This window comes from Raphanus sativus, unplaced genomic scaffold (genome assembly GCF_000801105.2).
Source record: "Raphanus sativus cultivar WK10039 unplaced genomic scaffold, ASM80110v3 Scaffold3375, whole genome shotgun sequence".
Classification (NCBI taxonomy): Eukaryota; Viridiplantae; Streptophyta; class Magnoliopsida; order Brassicales; family Brassicaceae; genus Raphanus; species Raphanus sativus.
In genome coordinates, this window is record NW_026618681.1 from 1 (window position 1) to 6,693 (window position 6,693).

At 40.7% G+C, this 6,693-nt stretch overlaps 1 non-coding gene across 1 annotated transcript; it reads left to right on the forward strand.

Moving 5' to 3' along the window:
* Positions 1–2,449: 2,449 nt before the first annotated feature.
* Positions 2,450–2,557, forward strand: LOC130506536 (small nucleolar RNA R71). The gene has a single exon (XR_008942047.1). It is a non-coding gene; the product is annotated as a small nucleolar RNA R71 (small nucleolar RNA).
* Positions 2,558–6,693: the final 4,136 nt, after the last annotated feature.

The following is a 6,693-nucleotide window of genomic DNA, read 5'->3' on the forward strand; positions in this document are numbered from 1 at the left end:
TTCAGTACTTAGCATGAGCTCTTTACAAGGTTGAAATCCCCCTAATGCATGAATGCAACCTATATGCTTCTAGACTCAATCCTAAAAATGCAAATGATGCAACTAAATGATTCTTTTTGTGTTTTTCAAATTTTTTTTTTTGGTTTTTCTATGCAAATAAGAATGTAAAATGTAATGTATGAGACTCAAAATCATCAAAGCAAACATGATCAAATACTTGGTACCTCCCCCACACTTGAATCACACAGTCTCTGTGTGAGTGAGAGAGAGAAACCCAAAAGAAAACTAAAATGCAGAGAAAAACTGGTATATACAAGGGTAAGGTAGTGGAGTGGTACCTCAAATAGAGAGTGGAGAAGGGGGGTCCCTTCCACTATTAAGAGTGATTTTCAGGACCTGAGAGAGGAGCTCTTGAAGCTTGATTGGATCATCTTGGAGCTCATGAGTGATGATGGCCCTTGCACTTGAGAATGATGTAGTCTTTCCTTTACATCTGATCTTGTACTCAATAGCTCCATCCTTAAGCTTCATTGGGTGAAGAGTGAGAGTGTGTGGCAGTGTATCAAGAGGTGGAGGGTGAGGTTCTTTCATCATCTTCTTCTTGACATGAGTAGCCTTTGCAGCTCTACTCACCTCCTCCTTTTTAGCACTTTCCAAGTGCTCATCACACATCTCTGTGGAGGACTCTCCAGCAAGAGTTTCTTTCTCAACATACAGCACTTCAGCCTTTGGTTTCTCAATGGATGATGCTTCACAAGTGATTGTTCCACAATACACAGACTTCATCTCTAGGGGCTGGAGAGGATATGAGACAGCTTTGTTCACTTTGAGGAGTGTGACCTTCTTGTTATCAAAGTCTATGCAAGCTCCTACAGTTGTGAGAAATGGAGTGCCAAGGATGAGTGGGAACCTCTTTGCAGTTGCCATCTTTAGGACAGTGAGGTTAACAGGGATGGTGCATGCTCCAATCTTCATAGGAAAATCCTTGATGAGACCAATTGGGTTGTAGAAGAAGAATCCCCAAACTGTAGTAAAGATCTGGTTGGCTCCATCCTCTCAATCCCTAGAGTCTTTACCATCTCTATAGAGATCACATTCACACTTGCACCAGAATCAACAAGAGCATCATCAAAAGTGAGCTTACCAAGGGAGCAAGACAAGGTAAACATCCCCTGGTGTTGTTGTTTAGAGAGAGACTTTGGTGGGACTTGTGGGTCAAGTTGCAGAGTAGAGAAGTCCAGAAGCTCAGTTACCTTATCTTTGTGAGTTAGAATGTCTTTGATGAGCATCATTTGTACACGAGCCTCTCGCATACCCGAGATCTCTGGAAGCTTTACCCCAACATCACTAAGATCTTTCCTGAACTTGGAGATGACCTTCTTCTGAGCTTTGGTGAGGACCCTCTGTGGAAATGGGAGTTTATCATAAGGTGACTGCTCAACCGCAGTGGTGTCCTCCTGCGTGACCATCTCAACCTTGTGTCCATCTCTCATCACAACCTTAGCTGCAACCAGCTTGTATACTTTCTCCACAATCTTTGCCCCACTTGTTGTCATAATCTGTTGCTCAACATGTCCAATATCAGTTCCAAACACCAATTTTTCAATCTCATCTACCTTTTTCTTGTGCTCATTCAGCTCAATCTCTGAAGAAGTAGTAGAGAGGGTAACATTGCAGTACTTTGTGGGATTCTGGTCTGGTTTTCCTGGTAGAGTTCCCATTGGCTGCTTGGAGGTGGAAGCCATAGAAGCAAACTGATTCTCTAAAGTCTTGACTGTAGAAGCAAGGTGTGAGAATTTGTTGTTCAGATCAGTGTAGCTCCCATCAATCTTGGAGTGAAGGTTCTTCAACTCATAACCTACATGCTTCTCACTTCTAGTCTGAGACTCTTAAGATTTGCTTCAGTAAGGCATCAGTGTTGCTCTCTTGAGGAGCAGAGGAACCAATTGAAGGGTTTTGTTGAGACTGATAGCTGCCTTGCTGGTTGTTTCTAGGCTGATAATTACTCTGTTGGTTGTTTGGATAGGATTTCTGCTGGTAGTTGTTGTACTGAAAGTTGGGCTCCTTTTTGTACCAGCTACCATTGCTATTAATGAAGCACAGTTCCTCTTGGCCTTCCAAACTTTCAACTTCATTGACAGTAGGTGGTGTCTCTTGCTGTGGGTTACCAACAAAGTGAACCTGCTCTTGAGTAGCTTTATTAGCAATGGGGATGTCAATCTTATCCTGTAGAGCTTTCGACTCCCTTCTTGTTTGCTTGTCATCTGTTCTATTGGCTCTGTCATGATCTCCACTGTAGACTGCATCACTCTTAACCATGTTGTCAACCAGCTGCGCTGCTTCTCTCTCAGTTCTGTCCAAGAAGTTCCCATTGCTTGCAGTATCCAATCTGGCTCTGTACTCAGGGAGAGCACCTCTATAGAATGTACTGAGCAAACTTCCCTTGTTGAAACCATGGTGTGGACACTGAGCTAGGTAGCCATTAAACATCTCCCATGCTTCACTGAATCCTTCCAAGTTCTTCTGTTTGAAACCAGATATCTCATTCCTGTAGTCAGCTGTCTTAGAAGTAGAGAAGAACTTTTTTAAGAAAGCATTCTTGCAGTCATCCCATGTGGTGATGGAGCTGCTTAGCAGAGACTTCTTCCACTGACGTGCCTTGTCCCCCAAAGAGAAAGGGAAAAGCTTGAGCTTGAAAGCATCCTCTGATCACCATTGGTTTTGGATAGGCCACATTATCTATCAAAGCTGTCCAAGTGGTCGAATGGGTTCTCTGCAGCCAGGCCATGAAACTTGTTGTTCTCAATCTGGTTCAGCAACCCTGACTTGATCTCAAAGTTGTTTGCTGCCACAGCTGGTGCTCTGATTCCTAACAGTTGACCGTTGTTGGTCGGGCGGTCATAAGCACCAATAGGGCGAGCTGGTGGTTGTGGGTCAGCCATGTCAATGTTCAACCCCTGTGTGTGAGCTAGCTGCTCTTCTTGTCTTCTCTTTTAGCACACTCTCTCTCTAAAGCTCTGATGTCTTCTGCTCTTGGAACTGGGTTTGTTGGACCCTTGCTCCTCAAGTGCATACACCTGTAAATCAAAAGTAGGTGAAGAAAAAGAATCAGTAACCAGCGAAAATAAAAATGACTTAGTCTCAAACAAGCTACTAAATCTCAACGTTTAAATCTACTCAGAAATTTGGCAACGGCGCCAATTTGATGTTAAGAGTTTTGAGGCTCCTAAGTCAAATGATAGTAAAGTGGAAGTAAGTTGTCGAACCAATTCTAAGGGATTTAAAGCAATGAGAATGCAAGTGCCTATTTAATCTAAGTGCAACCAGAGATTTGAATGATTTTAAATTACTACTAATGATTGAATGCAATAAAAGAATTATACTTTCTTAACTAATGGTAAAGATAACTCATGGGTGTAGGGAATTTGACCTTGGGTGATCAAGTTTCGAACTAAGAAATGCAAATGATCAATCAAACTATCAACCTTAAGCCTAAACACAATTCTAAGCAAGCTCTATGTCTAGATGAATGCTCATTTGCTAACACATCTCAAACATCAAATGTCTTTGGTTGAATAATGTGAAAGCAATCATTAAGAACAAGTCTAATAGCTATCTTAGCATCTTTAACAACAAATATCTTTGGCAAAGTACACTAAAAGCTTAGGAGAGTTGTCTCAGACATTTCATCAAACACCTTTTGGGTGGGAAAAGCCTAATGATCAATTTTTAAGTAGCTAACTCAAAAGATGCATTATGAATACTCTACTAGCAAGAAACAAGAATGATCTACACTAAAACATCCTAGAACTAGCCTAATCACCCTTAATCTCCCTAACCCATGAATTCAAAAGGTGATTATTCACTAATCTCCATGATTTCTCTTAAACCCATGGTGGATTTCAGATTAATCATGTAGAGAAATAGATAAGAAATCAACAGAAACACAAGAACATAACAAATCAAAATCCAAAAGAGATGAACTTTTCTTGAGAGTTTTGTGTTCTTCCAATATATCAAAGATCTTCTGCCAAATGGTGGCTACATAGTACTTAAACATTAGGTTTTCCAAGTACAAAAACGTGCGCAACAATTGTTAAAAGGTCCTTGAAAAATAATAAAATCATGCAGCAGATAACGCGGAGCGACCTCAGAGGGTCACTCCAGGAGGTCGCTCTGGGTTTGGAAGTGACCTTGGGGGGGTCGCTCTGAGAGGTCGCTCCAGCCTCCATTTTTGTGTCTCCGGGCGATGAAAACGCGAGTGACTTAGGTAGGTCGCTCTGGTTGGGAGCGACCTTGGGGGTCGCTCTGAGAGGTCACTCTGCGGTTCTCGGCCAGGATGGATATGTCTCTAGTAAATTGATCATAACTCCTCCATTACATCTCCAAATGACTTGAAACCACTTCCATTAGAAAGCTAACTCAATTTCCTGTGTCTCCAGCAACAGAAGATTTCTCTAAGGCCTCCATCCATGCTCATCTTTCACCCCCTTTTTGATCACATTGCTTCCAAATGTCTCCAAGAACTCCATGTGGTGTTCCAAATCTATATGATGCAAATGCTTATGAATGAATAGTTAAAACAATGCAAATATGCAAGACATCAGTTACCTGGATAGAAACCCTAGATCTAACAACCATCCTTCCATCAAACAACTCGTCGCCAAGCTGAACAATTATCTTGTTCATCTTGTTTACTGCTTACTTATTTATTTATTGCATTATAAACTTATTAGCCTAGCTTAATCATATAACTATTAGATTTATTTGGTTCCTTAGCTCGTTGTGGATTCGATCCCTAAGTACTACATTTGAACCTCTTTTGATGAGAGTAATTCACTCCTTAGGAAAATTTGAGTGATATCAAATTTGGCGCCGTTGCCGGGGAGCTTTGACGCCATTAGATCTTGTTTAGTTAGATTTAGTCTAGATTTTGTTACTTTTCGAAAAAAAAAACTCATAAATTTTTTTCTTATTTTTCAGGTACATACATCTCAGTACCATGAAGCAATGAAGGAAGGAGCCTGCTAGTTTATCATGCCTTCATTGCTTCCTGGTACTGAGATGTATGTACCTGAAAAAGAAGAAAAAATTTTATGAGTTTTTTTTTCTAGGTACATACATCTTCACTGAAAAAATTACCTATGAAGGCATCTTCTTTTTCTAGGTCCTTCAAGGAAGAAGCCTGCTAGTTTATGCACGATCCGTAAGTCTAAGAGGGATGTATCGTTTGATACCCTCCAAGCAGCATCGATCAATAGCGTACACTAGAAATCGATCAATAAAACTGTTCATCCACTATTCATCCGACTACTGTTCATCGCACTATTCATCCGGCTACTATTCACCCGAAATCGATCGATACTGTTCATCCAGAATCGATTGACACTGTTCATCGAGGTACTGTTCATCACGGTACTATCCATAAATTTATTTTTATTTTCATTTATTACAGATATTATGTTTTCTAAGGTTTTAGGAAAAAAAAAGATGAACAGTAACGACGTTACTGTAGCAACACACTGTAGCACGATCATCGAGCGACACTGTAGAAACAACATCTGTCGATACTTGTAATACCCTGTTCTCGCTTAACCGAGACAGCATGAATTCACATTGCCTTCACTAACAAGAAACACTTAAAAGGCCAATGCAAATCTCATTCCCAAGGATCGAATCCAAGTGTCTTACAAAACCGTACTAAAATAAATAGGAAACACTTAAAAACCAAATCGCCAAGTCTTAAAATGAAATAACTTAAAGAAAACCCAACATCCCGAAATCTAGCACTGCACCGAGATAACTACTCCTGCACTCCATTGAACTCACCTGAAAAGAAAAAGAAGGGCTGAGTATTTCGAAAAATACTCAGTGAGGGAAGCTCTAGGAGCCCCGAAATCAATCACCAACAATCATCACACAACATATCATAAGTATCTAACTTAAACATCCAGTCAAATATAAGCAATCAACAAGAAACGAGGACAAACCCCGGCAGTGCCAATATGAGACCAAGCCACCTCATTCGGTCCCCGCATTCCTCATGTTGTCGCGTGAGAACTTTCATAACACGTTGTCTCCACGACATCACGCTTCTCACGCCTTCACGCAATCAAGTTACCGACACCGGTTCACGCTTGATTCGCCACCATGTTCATACGTTTCACGTTGTCTCCACGACATCACGCTACTACGTTACTTCACACACAGGCATGCCGCTTGCCCACTTCGGCGATGAATCATGCCAACTCACGCGATTGCCACATGATCCAACAAGAAACGATGTAACGCCCGAGACATACTTATACATCATTCCACCACGTTACACCGGCAAACATAGGCCTTTAGCCTTTCTATAACTCATAGGTCTTAAACCTTTCTCTAACTCCCTTACATCTTCCCATTATATGTATATATATCATTCTCATATACCATAACCCCAATCAATACAATCATCATATACAAGCAATCCTCAAACATCATCCAACCATGTTTTAACAATCTTAGCAATAGATCTATGTCTTTCACACATCAAGAGTCAATATAGATGTCATATGTATAAGTATATATATTTATAGATCTATAGGAATCAACACATAAGGATAAATGATCAACCTAAACACTTCGACCATGATGAGATAATGATAGGAGGAGATAGAGATTGCAACAAGCCCTCACCTTAGCCTAGATCTG